Genomic DNA, 18960 nt, shown 5'->3' with positions numbered 1-18960 from the left:
AAGTTGAAATTGTTTTTGTTTTTTTTACAGTGCAAGAATTAGCCAAGATGAGCTGCTAGTACAGAATTATATCATATGACTAGCTTGTATAGTTTATTTCATGTAGACTTATTCTTTCATCCATTGACTTAATACCAGTCATCCACAGATCCCTTGTGGTACACTTGATCTAATGGACAATCGCTGTAATTGATAACAGGCCTTTTCTGAGAGCTTTTTCCTGTGTTACCATCTGTGGTTGCTACAGAACCAATTGCTGAGCTGGCAGATTGAAGCATGTAATCTCTTCGGGCTCTTTAACCCTGATGGGCATTATTATACATGTGTCTGATCTCTGAAAAAATATCAATGAGAAAACATACAGGACACTGCTGTTTGGTATAAAGCTAACCACACTATCCTGATTAAACAAGACATGCAAAGCAAACAATATAATAACATACATGATATTCACATTAAATATCATAGCTCAGTCCATGTACAGTCTGGACTGATGGTATGAATTTGTTTGACCGACCAGTCCAAACAAAATGTGTATGAGTGGAAAAATAAAATATCCAAACAATTAGTCTCTTCTGGAGCAATGTAACAAACTTTGATGAGCCACAACGCACACCACAGAAAGATTATAAAGCAAAGATGATATGATACTGAATTTAAATCAGAAAAGAATAAGGAAGGTGGGATTAAGGCCTTTTCATGGTAAACAGCATAGCAGGGTGTATCGGGGGATATACAGAAAAAAAAAAGTAAATGTATTTAATTTTCAATTCATAAAATTCATTGGGGAAAAAAGAAAGCTAATTAAAAAAGGTAATTAAGTCTTTACATAGTCAATAATACTAAAACAATTAAACAAAAATCACTAAACCACTGGCCTACTGTAAATCTATTAGTGTAGATTATGAAATGTGCTGAGCTGAGTTCTGCAGGTATGGATGTTGTGAAGCTGATAAAACCATTTAGCTCATGTTTTATTCAGACAGTCATGTAAATAATAAATTAGCTGTTTCTGAAGCACCACTCAACTCTGATTTCTGTTTACTTATTGATGGTGACAAACATTACACATTAAACAAGACTCAAAGGAAACAGTTTGGAATGACGAGCTGGAGTTGCACTGTTCAGAGAGGAAAAGAGGGATCTGATCAAGAGTCTCTAATGAGCTGCAGAGTAAATGTGGGTTTGCCTGATTACTACCTTGATTCCCTGCACATAATTGTTAACATATGTAACACATGGTAACATCATCATACAGTAGCTTACTGCACATATAAACTGTATGGAAGAAATTATACACATCTAAATCACAGAGACGTGTAAAATTATTCAGCGGATACAATGCGTTTAAGACAGTGCTATGAAATTTTATATTTCCGTGTCATCCTTTGCGGCCGAACTCAATAAATCACACGCTTGCCGTGAAAATAGTCCAATAGCTCATTAAAAGGAGAGAAGCTAGACACATTCAAAGTCATATCACCTTCACACAGAAAAGGAAATACTATCACTAACAAAAAAACTTGTCTGCAATGAACATAAGGCCCTGTTTACACCTGGTTTTAAGATGTGTTTTGGTCTATTGGATCACAAGTGGATGATGCAAGTGTAAACGTGGTCTAAAACAATTTGAGCTTGTCCACTTTCTAACACTTCTTGAGTTAGTCGTAAACGCATTCGTCCGGATTTCTTTTGTAGTGTAAACGCTCATGTGGTCGTTTGTGTTTGAACCGCCACAAAAGACCGCCTACTCTGACCTAACACGTAAACATTATGAGAAGCATGCTGGCCAGACGGGATTTAAACTTGGCTGGTGACCCAAGTTTGGTTTGAAGACCAAGCACAGTGTTTTCTTACCATTCCTGATTTCTAACACACACACGCAGCGTCCGGTGTGGTCTTGCGGCTATCAGAAAAAAAAGAAAAAAAAAGCTCCTGCTCTCCGTATGTTTTTCCATCGTCTCTGTGCGCGTTCATATGTAAATTGATCAAGCTTAGTTTGTCCATTAGATCGAAAGATCTGAAAATAGATCCGCCCATAGACCCTCCACTAAAAGAAATCAGGACAGAAGTTGTCGAAAGTGAACAAAAGTGACGGATTAAAACACCAGGTGTAAACGGGTATGTGTCTGCCTTGTCTACTTGTGATATGATCCAATCGACTTAATACCAGGTGTAAACAGGGTCTAAGATTTGCAGAAGAAAGCCAAACTCAACAGGAAACGTATTAAAATCAATGAAAGAATGCATCTGTCATTAGATTTTATGCTCTTGCTCTCTTCCAATATCTCTCTCTATGAAGACACAGCATGTAAGGCCCAAATCCACAGTCATCGGAGTAACAGGCACAGGGCTTTTGGACAGCTTTGGACCCATTTGTTAGGGAAGCATAGGAGATTATCCAGATCAGGGCCCATTTGTTGGGGATCTCAGGGCCTCTCCTATACTCAAATCCCTCCAGGTCTCAGGACAAAATGTCACTTAATATCTGGCAATGTGGTGATTTGAGAATTTGGACTGTTTTGGCAGAGCTCCATTCAGGAGATTGGTTTGCTGGCTTGACAGACCGACACCAAATCAACAATGACATTTTCCTCATCGCTTCATGCAAACTGTGGGGCCATTTGCATGGTCTTCATGCAGTCCTGATCAAACACATAACTGCACAGTTGGGTTGACTCTCTGCACTGAAATTAACCATCATTACCATTATAACATTTTTAAATTTGGGTGACACTTTTATCCAAAGCAATGGACCACATTTTCGGGGTATATAATGTTTATCAGTCTATGTTCCCTAGAAAATCAATCCCATGCCATTGACACCAGATTTATGCTTTCACATTTATGCTATTAAATTGTAATGGTGGTGACCCGATAATAAATAATAAAAAAAATCTACAAATGATTTAGTGTAGATTAAAGTTAATAAATTCGGGCGCCAGACAGGAGTAACCCTGTCAATATTTTAAGAAAAATAACCCAGATAGCATAAATACCACCCGTTACATACATCAACTCAAATCCAAAAGATATAATCACAAAGGACATTCAGTTTAGAAATATTTTTTGTACTTCATACAAGAAAGAACCAATGAAAAAATTACATTTAAATTCTCACTCTTGGTTTATAACCACAAACAAACAAAAACCGCAACAATCTGACAAATCTTTGAAGTTCGGTCAATGCTGCATACATTTCCATTTCAAAGACCACATATTCGAGAGTTCCATACTCCCATGAACAAGATCAGATTTTTGCAAAGGAAAAAACTGAAATGTCAATTTTAGTTTTGGAAAAAAAAAAAAAGAAAAAAAAAAAGAGTAAATTAAATTAAATGAATGTTACTCACTGCTTATTTTGAGAGGAACCATACTACGGGATAAATAGCCTGTGTGGAAAGTGCAAAGGTGAATTGTGTGAGTGTTTTGGGGAAAGACCAGCCACGTATCCAGCAAAGCCACCACCTTCAGCAATGGTGAACTTCTGTTTGCTGGTGAACGGAAACAGCAACAGCTTCAAGATGCTTTTATACCAGGGGCTACCAACGGCTGGTGCCCTTTTATGTCACAGGGCACCACAACTTCCAATAGGAAAATTCAACTGCAGTAGCCACCGTTCAACCTGAAGAGGGCAGCACTCAGACGTTTTTAAACCATATATTGTAGAATTAAAACACTTTATGCCCAAATGTCAAAAAATGTACTCGAATCAATGAACAGCACTAATAAAGCCCCAGTCTTACAAATCATTAACTAAAAAAAGTTGTTATAGGGTTTAGTTACCCTTTAATTTGCCCATCACTAGCGTTCGGCTTGCATTGAGGCTTTTCGGTTCTCACCTCGTCATGCGCACTTGTAACCACAATCTACACGTCTTTTCCAGCACTTTCTCCTCTCCCTCCTTTAGTTTAAATTTCTCCTTTTATATGATTACCTCATTTTCTTTTCCCCAGTTGCAACGGAAATGGGCAGAGATGACTCTGATTTAATTTGTTCTTTGTAATGTCGTTTCAGCTCCGGCCACAAAATCCTTCTAAAAATCTAGTGCATTTTTGGGTAAACTATATATCTTTAACAAATAGCACCTAAAATGTGCATTAGCGTTTATCCGAAGTGGTTTGGATTTGAATGTCACACACACCATTTCTTCTTAACACTCTGAATTTGTTTCTCTCAGAGTGTACACACAATACAATACCATAACACACGCACACAAACAACCAGAGACAGGACATTCCTCTCCACATGTGCATGAGTGTTAACCTTTAATTGTGTGCCATTGTGGGCATCCTTTAAACAAATACTCTCTGCGATGGAGAACAACATAATTGTACTATTATCTGTCTTAGGGGAAATTGCTATCAGCCCAGCACGTCCTACCTTCTCTTTGCCTTGTCTAATGGGAGCACAGAGTAATTTTGCTTTCTCCTAGACAGTGCCTTTGATAGAGTGATAGCAGCAGAGCACTTTCTCCAAACACAGTCTGTTTTCATTAAACTGCTAATCTAAAATCAATCAAGCAAAGCAGGTTTACTGGCCGAGAGGCTTTTCCTCTTTTTTTGCATCATCCATTGAACCCCCCAACTCCATTTCACTCCATCACATTCTCTCAGAAATGGGGAAGGGTAAAAAAGTCCATAATGTACTATAAATTCTGTATTTTCCGTCATTTCACTGTATTTAAGGTACTGTAAATGCAACTGTGCAGATCACCTATGCTACTTAATGTGTGTTACTACAATGCCAATGACCTTTCACTGCCTCACTCTCTCTTTTCTCGGGTGAGTGATACCTGCCAAAATTATTCATTAGCCTGCTGCCATTCTGCTGACGGGCTGGAACATTGCCCAGACCTGCACAGAATCAAAACATGTCTTTAAAAAGCATATTTGTGTAAAATCAATTTAAAATAAATCTGACATTCTCTGCTCTGTCCATGTCCTCTGATATAAAAAGCTTTTAATTTCCATGGCATTTATGATATATTTACCTAAAAAGCTGTTATAGGATGACTGTGAATTGGCTATTTCAGTTATTTGTAGCAGGTTTAATGTGAAAGAGGACAAATATGAAGCGTAACATCAGTTCTGGCAGGTCACGTTAGTCAAGCTCGCATCAGCTGACTCTCAGCTGATCCAGGTCTACATATAGGAATACAACGCCTATCACTGTATACATATATAAGCTCCTTCAGTATTATCAGCAGCTATCGCGTTCTCAGGAGCTAATTACCCTTCTCCATCCCCAGCTCCTCCTCTGGTCAGTCAGGATTTGGCATTCTGATTCTCCTTGAATCAGAATAAATTCTCGAATTATGTTGTACTTTAAAATCTTGAATTAATGATATCTGCAATACATTCATGTTGGTTCTGTTCTGTTTACCCTAAGGGGGGTTATTGCTGCTCTCCCCACTGATAGGCTGCATGGATGCGCAGGGAGTTCTTGCCCAGAACAGAACCATACTGCCAATCCAAACTGTATGCTAATTGTCAATCGTATTTGAAGATTGTAGACCTGACAGAAAGAGCTGTTTTCATCATTGATGGAATGTTATGATCCCGTTATGATTTATGATTGTTAATTTTTTTATTTTTTTTTACACGATTTTAGGTATCTTTAACTACTATGGCCTTACTTAGGTACGATGTACTTATGTTCATGTTGGATTGCAAAACACTTTTTCTGATATTGAGGTGGGATACAGGTAAGGTTAGGGACAGGTTTTGTGGTATGGTTAGGTTTAAGGGTGGGGTAAGTTGCAAGGGAAGGGCTAACAGTGTAATTACAGTATAACTGTAATTACAGAAATACATTTCAGACGTAAAATCACATATGGCGTTTTTTTTTTTTAAGTAAAAGTGCAATGTAAAAACATGTATACACAATAAATGCATTGTGTCAAATAATTTAAAGGGATCATCAAATGTCCCTTGATCTTTTGACATGTAAGACGTCATTGTGCTATATAAACATCCTGTAAGTTTCAGAACTCAAAGCTTCACTGTTAGTCCAAAAACTGCTTTTATTGAAACCAAGCTCAGAAAATCACTCGTTTCAGACTTTGTCACATTATGATGTTATAGTGAGACGAAAGACCACCTCTGAAGAATCAGATAAATGCCTACTTCTACATCACATCGCATGTTTGGCCCGCCCACTAGCACCAGAGGTGGACAAAGTACACAACTTCCTTACTTGAGTGAAAGTACAGATACTACTGGTCAAATATTACTCCGTTACAAGTAAAAGTTGTAAAGACCGATTTTTACTTAAAGGAGACATATCATGCTTTTAAATTGTTCCTTTTTACATATAAATCATACATTTGTAGTCTATATAAAGCGGAACTGCAATGCTTGGGTCTGAATTCCTCATTTTTATAGCTCCACAGGCCCCTTTTCTACCCCTTTTCTGATGTGCGTCTGAGAGCAACTCGTTTTGGTGCGGTCTCTTTAAATACAATTGAGACACTTCATACCCCGCCCCCTCTCCAGGTTGTAGCAGTGACACTCGGTTCAACTCCACCCCGTTCTGCCATTTTTGTAGTTTGATAGCAGAGATACGATTATCTAGCGGCACAGAAACTTTTTATTCACACGTTATTAACAAAATGTCAACAACGGAAGACTTGTCCAGCCAGCCAATTTACATGTTCGAGCCAGAGTCGGAGCCGGAGCGAGATGAAAATGAAGACGACGAACCTGCAGAACAACGTCTTCATATGGATGTATCGCAATGGTGTGTTACTGTATTTACATTATGAAACTTTGGTCTTCCGACCTTTTACCACCGTGTCGATTTATTTTGATTAATATGTGCGAGGGAGAGAGAGCAAGACAGCGTCTAGTTTGGAGACGGCGTCTTGTTTACATTTTCGCCTGGCTCCGAAGAGAGAGAGAGTGCGTGCGCGCGACCGGGTCTCTCTCTCTCTGCTCGTTCTTTCAGTTAAACATGCGCCGTCACAAGCGCGGCGGTTCATCTACATTAGACGGTGTAATGAAGCGTGTGGGTTACTACATCCAACAACCGAACATTTTAACTTACCCTCTCGTAACTTCTGCATCTTTTAGCTTGGACTACAAAATTGCAGCGAGAAATGAAAATGGCGGATTGCTCGAAGTGTTGGGCTGGACGTCAATGTCCTTATTTGGCAGTTCCGCTGCAAATACTGTGACGTAATAGTTCACAAAACGTCATAGATAACAGAAAAATCGGAACAGGTTGAAAAATATGACCAAAACAGAATATAAAGATATCAACGAAGCACCTGAAGAGAATAATTTCGACTTTTCTGTACTTCTAAACACTCCAAATATACAACAAAATGCATTTAAGGGCTAAAAAAGTGGATTTAGCATGATATGTCCCCTTTAAGTAAAAGTACAGAAGTACTTGTTTTTAAAAGTACTTAAGTATCAAAAGGGAATGTCAATGCATTGTTTTATTATTGTTGCATTGTTGTATGTAATACTTACAGTACCTTATGCCTCTGAATCTATGCCTGCCTACCCTCATATCAATATCAAATTTATTTCTAGAACACAGTTCCAGTAGTGGGATTGAATATGAGATTGAATAAGTGCACTCAATAACGACCACAATGGTTTCAGACACCCAAATGGCTTTTCCCTCAAATAGTGCCCTATTTAAAGTTTTTTGGCTTTTAGTATATGTTAGCCTACAGTTATCTATAAGCTAGTGCACTCCAAAACAATGACAAAATTTGCATTTAGAAGACCAAACCCAACGTTGAAAATGAAAATCAGGTTGATGTCAGAATCCAACATCAGATTGACATTAATCTCCAGCGTTGGACAGACGTTGTATTGTGGTTGAAAATGAAAATCAGGTTGACGTCAGAAACCAACATCAGTCGGGTTCTGACGTCGACCCGACTTTCATTTCCAACCAAAATGTTGACGTCAATCGGACGTCGGGTTCTGACGTCAAACCAACGTTGGGTTCTGACGTTGTGTTCTAACATCAACCTGACGTCGTGTTCTGACTTCAAACTGATGTTCTGACGTCAACCCGACTTTATTTTTCAACCAAAATCCAACGTCAGACAGACATTGGATGTTTACGTCATTCTGACGTTGTGTTCTGACGTCAACCCAACTTTCATTTACAACCAAAATGCAACTCCTGCAACCAAAATCATCCCCTGACTGACTACTACTTTCTACTTAAGGACCTTGACAGAAATGTAGTTGAGTAAAAAGTATGATATTTGTCTTTCAAATGTAGTGAAGTTAAAGTAAAAAGTTTCCAGAAAAAAAAAAAAATACTCAAGTAAAGTACAGATACTCAAATGTGTACTTAAGTACAGTACTCAAGTAAATGTACTTTGTTACTGTCCACCTCTGACTGGCACATTAGTGAGATGAGAAAGAGAGAATAGAGATACAGGATCACTGGACTGCAGAGAGGCAAACAGTACTGAGGAGGTTATAGTCTAGGTGGAACCTGCCCCAAAAACACCGACTACGCCACCCTGGGAATTTCACCCAGAGAATGATTTTCTTTATTTCCTAATTGCAATACTATTGATTCACTTAAGGACACACAGGTAAGTAAACAATTCAGCCAGAGACGAAGTTAAATTTTTGAAAATGGACAACAAATTTTATTCAATAGTTTAAAACACAATTCAAAACACATTCATACTTGCTGCTGAGGCTTACCGGTGGAGGAGAAAGGAGTCACAAAGGCACAAAGGAATCCCAGGAAAGGTCACCATGTGAACACACACAAACACAAAAACAGTGAACACAGCAAAGAAAACGGAGTAGACAACACAGCACGCAGGAAGGGGATACCACCACCCGGACACCAACACCACCACCTTCGGCTCTCAGCAACTGAAACGGACACAAACACACACGATCAAAGGGGATTCACTCAACAGAAAGGAAAATCAATGTAATATTTAAATGAAGAAAACAAATTGAAATAATCTTAAACACAAAATAACCAAACTGCCAGAACCAGCAATGGTTCCAGAAGGCAGTACACTAGAAAAAAACAAGATATCAATTCTAAGACACTTCTCAATAAACAAAGAAAAACAAAATAAACATAAATTAAAGTACAATGAAACCTTGGCCAAGGAAAACAAAATCAGTAATAAGACAATAAAATATAAACAAATGTATTAACTGGATTAGGTTATCTAACAAGATAAACTAAAATCACTGATAAAGAAACAAACTAAAAATGCAAATTACTTAAATTGAAAACAAAATAATAGAAAGGAAATATAAACAACCCAAATTATAACGGTAAAGAGCCAACCCCTTCAGCGGAATTCAAACAGTTAAAATACTGGGCCACATAAAACTGGAGGCTCACACATTCGACCGTATGGCCGTGATTGCACAGTGGCCGTGAGGCAGAACGGGCGATCAAGTAACGTTAAAATTGGTAATACAATGTTCAAAATCTGCGTTAGGCAGACAGCTATACAGGGATCGAGTAACGTTAGGGTTGCTGGTACGTAATGTTCAAAACACACATGAGGAAACAACTTGTCCAGGATAGGCAGGCAGCGCGATCGAGTGAAGTTGCTGATACACTGTACACAATGGACACGTTAGGCAAGCAACACTCCAGGACGGACGTGCAGCAATCAGATAACGTTAAAAGTTGATGGTACACTGTTCAAAATGCACATTAAACAAACAGCAATCCAGGCAAAACAGCAGCTAGTGAATAAATGCTCTGCAGTCGACGTCAAAGGGGACAGGACGACTGCACCGTATTGAGCGGAGGATGGATGGGGCCATGTATCGCGAGATCTTGGCCAACAACCTCCTTCCCTCAGTAAGGGCATTGAAGATGGGTCGTGGCTGGGTCTTCCAGCATGACAACAACCCGAAACACACAGCCAGGGCAACTAAGGAGTGGCTACGTAAGAAGCATCTCAAGGTCCTGGAGTGGCCTAGCCAGTCTCCAGACCTGAACCCAATAGAAAATCTTTGGAGGGAGCTGAAAGTCCGTATTGCCCCCAGCGACAGCCCCGAAACCTGAAGGATCTGGAGAAGGTCTATGGAGGAGTGGGCCAAAATCCCTGCTGCAGTGTGTGCAAACCTGGTCAGGAACTACAGGAAACGTATGATCTCTGTAATTGCAAACAAAGGTTTCTGTACCAAATATTAAGTTCTGCTTTTCTGATGTATCAAATACTTATGTCATGCAATAAAATGCAAATTAATTACTTAAAAATCATACAATGTGATTTTCTGGATTTTTGTTTTAGATTCCGTCACTCACAGTTGAAGAGTACCTATGATAAAAATTACAGACTTCTACATGCTTTGTAAGTGAAAAAACATGCAAAATCGGTAGTGTATCAAATACTTGTTCTCCCCACTGTATATATATTAGGGGTGTAACAATACATTGATATGGATCGATGCATCGATCAAACGTCTAACGATACGATGCATCGATACCACACATAAATATCGATATATGGCAGGGCTGGACTGGCCATCGGGCATACCGGGCATTTGCCCGGTGGGCCGACGTGCTTTTTGGGCCGATACATCTCATACTCATACATAATTTTTATTATTATTATTTTTTTTTTTTTTAAATTAACGGCCCATAAAATTGGTACATCGGCGGCCCATTCGTTTTGTTTTGTTTTGTTTTGTTTTGTTTTGTTTTGCTTAATTGGCGGCGCTGGGTTTGTGCCGGTGTAATGCAGTGGTCAAAAAAAGTCAGTGTTAGTTTTTTTTTTTTTTGACAGACCAGCCCATGAAACACGTAGATCAGCGGCCCATTGGTTCTTTTCTTGATTGACACTGGGCTGGCCCAATCACAACTTTAAACGAGTGAGCGAGCGTGCAGCAGTGTCAGTGTGTATCTGTCAAAATAGTCAGCGAGATGGAGAAGAAACGCAAGGAATGTGCAGAGAAATAGTGTGAAAAAATAGAACCAGGCCCTTAAAGCAGATACTGTAAAATGTGTCAAAATATATGTTTTCTGCCCTTCATCAGCTCCTGTGGCAGATGATGATAGTGAGGAGGATCAGGAGAGAGATGAGAAAGTGTAGAGCCTGCAGTAAGCAGAACTACTTTCAAAACACTTAAGCTATTTCATGATCAAGTGTAGGAACCCATAACCCAGTTACAGATTATTTCCACATTGCATAGTTGACAATTACATAGACAGTATATAAAGACGATTACCGCAATTCACTAGAAATTTAATGAGAGGCGTTTGTAAACCATGTTTTCCGCCAAAATAAAAGATTGATGCAGTTTGCGTCAAAATAAAAGATCATGTGCTTATCTCTTTCAAGTATAGAAATTGGTACAAAACTAATTATGAAAGTTTACTTTATTTTTTAGTGCATTTGTTTTACAAAATATGGCTATTACTGTCATTGGATTAATATTATAACTATTATTATTTAGTAGGTGTAATGTAAATGGACACTGTAACTAAAAGAGGTTTGAATTTTTCGTTTAATTTGCAGATTGAATATGGGTTGGAGCTTTTAATTTTGAACTCTGAAAGTGCACCAGATTGATGAATTTAACATTAAAATGCAAAAATTGCAGGCATGCCCCCGGACCCCCCTAGAAGAACCAAGGTCCACCCACCACAGTTTTACCAAAAATCCTGTGAGAAACACTGGTATTGCTATGCCATTGCAGCTTATAGCTTGTTTTAGGATTCATCACTGTGGAGTATAGTTCAACTGTATTAATTAATAAATGTCAAATTTTCACTCGTTCCTATACTCACTCATTACATGGCATTAGTGGTTTTAAGGAATAGGAGTTGGTATGCATATAATTAAGGGCGTGTAAAGATGGGTGGTGTTTATGATCATATAGTGGGCCAGTCTAGGCCAAAATGCCCGGGCTGATTTTTTGTCCCAGTCCATCCCTGATATATGGTACCTTTATTTTGACACACTCCACATCCTCACGTAACTTTTCTCCGCTGAAATAGACGCCTGGCAAGATTGACTTAAAGCAGGGCTCAGTAGTTTCTGGATTTCTTCGCTGTATTCTCGTTTTTTGCTCGCAGGTTTCTCTCTAGAGCTCCCCCCACAGCTTCGGAATAGATATTTGACAACACTGTTGTAAAAACTCGTTGGCGATTCTTAGACAGCAGAGAGGCTAGTAGATCAACGACATCAAAGCAGATGGGAAATTTTTTTAAACGTCTTCTTCATTCGGGTTCAAACAGCGTGAGGGAGCGCAATAATGAAATGCATTTTAGCAGATTTCTTTTGGCCGTAAAGCAATTGTTTACATCGCGAGACCTGATATCACGCGATAGTTCCTGATGCGGCAGCCGGCGGCTCAAAGTTGCAAGTGCGTATTTTTTCCGCTCACGGGCACCAGGGGGGTGCGAAACGGCCACCATTCAACCCGAAATAAGTAATTTAACCATTCCAATGACTCCGAAGCTGTTCAGTTAAGGTAAAAAAAGTTACTTAGAGCACCTTTAACCCTTTGTCACAAAAGCCGGTATTTTCCACTGTCAAGGCATCGCGAGTTCATGTTTTACAGCAGAAACGAAAAGCCCCAAAAAGTCTGTTTTAGCGAATCAGTGCGCAGTATTCAGGTGACAAGGCTGCTTGTTTGTCACTTTGGGAAAAGACGCGCTAGCTGAGAGGAGTTTCGTCAAAGCTGACTAAAAGTGATTGAGGATGGATCTCAGCGAACTTGATGAACCCGTGATATCTTCTTCGGGGCGTAAAAGAAAAAAAAAAGCTGAAACTTTTTCACGGAATCTTGCTAAAACAACACGTTAGTGGTGAGGGAAAAGCTCTCTGTATTGCGTGTACATTAATCACAACAACAAAGTTTGACAGGCGTCTATGTCAGCTGAGAAGATTAACGTTACAAAGATTAACCAAGTGTTTTATTATGTATAATAGCAATTGCTTGGCTTTGTTTAACTCTGAAACATGAAATGTGGAGTTATCTGCTTTTGCCACAAAAAAAATTAAATAATTAATTAAATAAAAATACTTTAATGAACTTTAATTTTATACGTTACCTGTATTTTTTTTTTATTATTACTTAATCAAAACAACCCAGCTGCAGTTTGATTGATATTCAAATGCACAATATATATTTAAAAAAAAAAAAACATGAAATATGAAAATGAACTAGAACGGAGTTATCTGTTTTTGCAAATGAGCTCTTCTGTTATATACATTTTCATATATCATGTTTTTTTTGTTTTGTTTTTACTTGTAACAAACAACTTGTAAATGTCCCAACTGGGAAAGGGTGTGCAATTTTAAAAGAGTTTAATAAACTTTCATGTTATATATTTTTGCATGTATTAGTGTGAGTTAATAAACGTAACTGGTTGTGTACACTTGGCACATAATATCTAAATATCGAAGAATCGATCGATATAGCCCTGAATCGAATCGAATCGTATCGTAGAAGTTTTTGAGGTATAGGCAAATATCGTATCGCTGGCTGAGAGAATCGATATCGTATCATATCGTCATTAACTGTCCGATTTACACCCCTAATATATATATATATATATATATATATATACACACACACACCCACACACACACACACACACACACACACACACGTAACCAGTAGATAAAGTTTAAAGATAGACTCAACTTCCTAAACATCAGAAACAGGAATCAGGAATAACCCAAAACATTATTATTGATGTTATATTAGTATACATTTATCACTGCAACAAACCTTTGTTGTTACCGTTTTAAAGGTTATGAACAAATGTTCTGAAGCTCACCCCCAACCTGAATGCATGACTCAACACCCTGGGTTTGAAGCAGTCTGTCTCAATCCATGGGTTCTGCAAGTCGAGTATGCATCCATGCTCCAGTATTATGATGATTATGACCAAGATGAATTTACAGAGTACAGAGTAAGTAATATATTAAATACCTGAGCTACAACTACTATTCTGCATAAGTCAGTGTTCTATATGCTTTAATGTAGGCTTCACACCTCAATTTTATGTTTTTTTATTATTTTATTAATCATAACTGGTTGACAAATTTCCACTTTCAGGCGATACCGTCACACTGCCTACAGGACATTTGTCAGGTGGTGCTGGGGCTACTTGGGGAGAAGTGTCCGTGTTGTTATCCCATCATGTGTTGTAGATCAAATCAGAAATGCATTTCCTTCTGAACAATACCAAGGATTCCAACTGCCTCGATTACATGCTTACTGATAAAAAAAAAAAAGTGTTTAAATAAATGATTCCAAGACTTGATTTGTACCATATCATTCATTTTTTTTTTTTTTTTTTGTTGGCATAACTATATATTGTTTGATATTAACTATATACACAAGACTGCATGCATTTCATTCATACATTACATGTTCACTTGAAACAACCAAAGGAGGCTGTGAAAAGCGGGACCAACGTCTTGCTGCAGCTTCCTGCAGGTCAGGCCTTTCGAAGGCAGCACACAGATTGTCAGGGACCTTCAGTTCACTCATCTGTTCCTGGTATGGGCCAGGGTTAGGAACGACATCTTCAAAAAGTATCTTCAGCAGGGTGTCCACATAGTCTAAAATGGGAAAAGGATTTTATGTAACAGTGCAAAATTATTTTTCAATCACATCCTGGTAAAACAAGCAGCAGCATAATAATAATAAAAATAAAATAAAAAATTACACTGCGTCAAAAAAAAAAAATACTGTGTATGCATGTTAAAGCTGCCGTCGGCAACATTTTTTTTATCATATTCAGTGTAATCGACACTATAATCCGACAGAACAACATAAATAAGGTGGTTTTAGAAAAAAACCCGAGCTTCTAACTCCACCTGGAGCGTGTTATTTGTTTTGCAAAAATCCAGCGCTCCCGCTTCATCAGGTCCAATCAGCGCAGGGGGGTGTGAGATCTGACTGTCAATCACAGGTCGTGCACACGCCACAGATCACCCCTCACTCGCGCACGTTAATATCACATGCACACGCCACGCCTGAAGTTCGACTGGAGATTGCATGAAGCGTGATGGCGGAGAGAAAATCTACTAACAAGCTTCCAATTCCTCGGTTATTGCTATCTATGGATAGATTAGCCAGGGCAGCCTACCTCCGAGTCCATGGTGTTGATCGATGCTGAAGAGACGGACGCGTTCACAGAAAATCAGGTACACACGCACAGTGACGCACTGACGAGCACGACCTCGATGGGAGGGTGCTCGCTGGTAGTGGGGAGGGGCATGATAGTTGTAAACATTCAAAATTTTGGCTAATCGACCCAATCTGCCAGACTTGCCGACGGCAGCTTTAATATAGCTTGTCCAACTTACTGTGTGTGGGTGCTGGTTTTCTACTGAAAATACTGCATTCACCCTTTTTGAACTTTGGCCATCTGACTATAACCGAGATGTCACCACTCTCGTTGCGTACTGGTTCCCGATCTGCGTTTTCATTGTAGTGGAGAGCAGCAAGGAGTAATCTACATGTTACCAAAAAGGTAATATACTTTAGAGAAACTTGAGTGATGCATAGAGAAGTACTTTATATGTTAAGTCATCTGACATTCAAATGAAAAGATGCAATATTAACAACTTTATATACTGCTAAGCATGTTAGACATGCTACAAAGAGAATGATATTTATCAGTTTTATCTGTAAATAAAGTTGTTAGTATTGCATTCTTTCATTTGAATGCATTCTGTCTCACAGTCTTGCAGCCAAACAATGGGTATCTTTCCTAGTTCTCTGTGCCCTTACACAACAAAATAGCTAAAAAAAAATTATAATTTTAAATTTAATAATTCAGGTGAACTATTATGATTAGAATTGAACTTAATTTTCTAATTGCAAGAAAAGACTATCTTTGAAACAGAAATGGATGACCAGTTGTCCTACCTGCTCAACATTCCTAAAAATGGAAATGCCACGTTCTTTGGTGCAAATTTCAATATCAGACTATGAAAGCTTTCAATTGAAGATGTCTGGTGATGAGGGCTCAATTTTACGATGTCCTTCAAGAGATGATTTTGCAGCATGAGGTCACAAAATTGTTCATACGCTTTAGTGCCTGAATGAGAGATTAACAGAAAAGGTTGGAAGGATGTTTTACTTCCAAATCTAATAAACTGGCACTCTACAGTCACATAGAAGAGCACAATGTTGTTTTAACCATAGCATGTGTATAACATAATTTTAAGTACACAATCCATGTTGTTTTAAAGTCTACATAAAATGTAAGTTCTCTGTTGTTACATATAGGGCCCTATTTTAACGATCTGAAACGCAAGTGTCAAGCGCAAAGCGCAAGTAACTTTGTGGGCGGGTCTCGGCGCTGTTGCTATTTTCCCGGCGGGATAAATGACTCTTGCGCCAGGCGCAAATCTAAAATGGGTTGGTCTGAAGTAGCTTCATTATTCATAGGTGTGGTTTGGGCGTAACGTGAAATAAACCAATCAGAGCGTCAGCTCACATTCCCTTTAAGAGCAGATGCGCTTTTTCCATAGCGGATTGCTATTGTAACGGCGGATTTGCCAGACGCACGCCAGGAGCGCTTCACAGCCAAGGAGAGCAACACTCTCGTCACGGCTGTAAAAGAGAGAAGTTACATTGAAATGGAGAAACCCACCCAAATTAACTTCGGTTAAACAGGCGTATGATAATTTGGGTAAATGTGTAAGCTAGATGTATGCTTTTATAATAAATTGTCTATCTATCTATCTATCTATCTATCTATCGTAATAATGTATGATTTGCAAAAATGAAAACGGCTGCTTCTGTGTAGATGAGAGAATCAAAGTGTATGCGCGTTGTGCACATGCTACATTGATTATGGCCAAGCATGCGCCCTTAAAATAGCATATGAATAACATGCGCAACGCGCCACTGATTTTAAACTATTTTTTCCTGGTTAGTGGCGCAATTGTTTTCTAAACCTGCAAAATAGCAAGAAGGAACGTTTGCGCCGGAACACGCCTCCTCTTTGCGCTGAACCGCCCCCGGGAGCGCAAGTGTATTTCCTAACTTACCGACGTGCTTCTGTGGAGGGAAAAGTCCGCTTTGCGCGGGTGCAAAATAGGAATGATACATGCGTCGGTGTACAAAGTCACTTGCGCTGGGTGCAAGATAGGGCCCATAGAGTGAAATCCATATTTAACATTTTATAAACTATAATATATATGCTAAGCTACTTACTAGTTCCCTTTCAAGGGAACTCGCGTTGCGTCGAAATTGACGCTATGGGGAACGCTTTGCGTGATGACGTCTTGAAGCACATGTAAAATCAGTCCAATGGTGTGGCGGAACGTCAGAGGCGGGTGACGTCACGTACCAGGAAGCTATAAAAGCCAGCCCGAAACAGAAAACGAAAGCTTTCTGAGTCTTCAGTTGCGCTCTGTGTGAAATCTGTCCCTGTTATTTGGTGTTGTCTGTCTATATTATATTATTATATTTATATATTTAGTATGGCGAGTAAGCAGCAGCAGTTTAGAGTGTGTGTTCACCCCTGCCCGCGTTATTTAACGAGTGGGGACACTCACACTCTTTGTGTTGTCTGTTTGGGTGAAGAGCATGCCCAGTCAGCACTCGAGGGTGCTGGCTGTGAGCATTGCGATGCGCTTCCTATGCGTACGCTCAGATCCCGCCTGGCTTTATTTAACCAGGATCGCGTTCCCCAGGGCTCTGGTCCCACCGCTGCCGAGGCACGGCGTCGATCACAGACCTGGGGTTCGCAAATGGATCTATCAGTGGATGTTGAGACGGGCTCTGCCTTATCTCAGCCTCTTTCTGATAGATCCAGTGCCTCTCATCAGGGTGTGGAAGCATTGCGTTGCGGTTTCTTCCCCCCCCCCCGATGGAGGCACCAATACTGCAATTGTCCAGCTCTGAGGAGTTGGACGTTGTTAGTATTGACGCTGAGTCTGAGGATTCGCCACCTCAGTCTCATGCGTTTGAAGAATTGCTCGATGTTGTTACGAGAGCTGTCGAGCGATTATCTGTTGAGTGGCCAGAGGATCGGCAGGGCCTTCTCTGCCATCTCGTGCACAGCCTCAGCGCAGAAGCCTTCCGTTTTTCCCCGATCTCCACACCGAGGTGTCGAGATCGTGGGGGAAACCAGTGTCATATAGAGTGTATACTGCAAAAAACATCACACTATTCTTCCATTCACAATTATAAAGAGCATGGTTATGGGGAGATGCCGAAGGTGGAAGAGACGCTCGCGAGCTATCTCTCTCCAGCAACGGCATCTTCTCTGAAGGCTCCTGCACTACCATCCAAGCCAGTAAAATTCACATCTTCCCTGGTTCATAAGGCTTATGCCGCCGCCGGCCAAGCTGCAGCGTGTTTACACACAATGTCACTAATGCAAGCGTACCAGGCTGAATTATTGGGTGATTCTGAAGAGGGCGGGGGTATTGGTTCCGAAACTGTGTCTGAATTGCGTAGAGTCACAGATTTGTCTCTCAGGGCCACCAAGGAGACGGCTAAATCCATCGGCCGTTCTATGGCAGCCCTGGTGGCCACTGAGAGGCATCTGTGGCTCAATTTAAGTGATATAAAGGACAAAGAGAAAAATGTTCTTTTAGATGCACCGGTTTCCATTGAAGGTTTATTTGGAGATGCAGTTAATAGTGCTGTAGCTAAATCTCAAGAAGCTTCAAAACAGGCAGCTGCACTTCAGAAACTTCTCCCCCGCCATTCTTTCATTGAGGCTGCTGAGCGGGAGCAGCCTCACTCATCTAAAAAGAGCGCTGAGCACCGTGCCACTCAGAAACAGAGCGTTTCCTCCAGTGCTCCCCCACAAAAATCTCGGGGACACGGAGGGCGCTCTCAAACCCAGCAGTCTTCGAGGGGTAAAACGGATCTGCGGACCGTTATTACCGCCAAGAAGGCTGCTGGGAAAAAGTCCTGATGTCTGAGGGCTCAGGACAAATGAGGGTAGTCCCCCCCGAAGTAAAGCGGCCAACACCTCTTTTTACGGTGCCCGTCTCTC

General features: G+C 40.0%; 2 long non-coding RNA genes across 2 annotated transcripts in view; one reads left to right on the top strand and one right to left on the bottom strand.

Moving 5' to 3' along the window:
• Positions 1 to 3558: 3558 nt before the first annotated feature.
• LOC309492879 overlaps positions 3559 to 18960 on the top strand; it is a 160654-nt gene continuing 145252 nt past the window's right edge. Inside the window, exon 1 of the long non-coding RNA XR_014203738.1 lies at positions 3559 to 3739. This is a non-coding gene — a long non-coding RNA (uncharacterized lncRNA). The remainder of the gene's footprint in view (positions 3740 to 18960) is intronic.
• On the bottom strand, positions 14266 to 16032 carry LOC309493145. The gene is made up of 3 exons (XR_014203817.1): positions 15867 to 16032; positions 15302 to 15450; positions 14266 to 14551 (listed from the first exon to the last, which is right to left on the bottom strand). It is a non-coding gene; the product is annotated as an uncharacterized lncRNA (long non-coding RNA).

The sequence above is a fragment of the Leuciscus leuciscus genome, assembly GCF_965113295.1.
Source record: "Leuciscus leuciscus genome assembly, chromosome: 2".
In the NCBI taxonomy this organism is placed as follows: Eukaryota; Metazoa; Chordata; class Actinopteri; order Cypriniformes; family Leuciscidae; genus Leuciscus; species Leuciscus leuciscus.
Note: the sequence above shows the minus strand (reverse complement) of the source record. Positions and strands in the feature narration are given on the sequence as shown.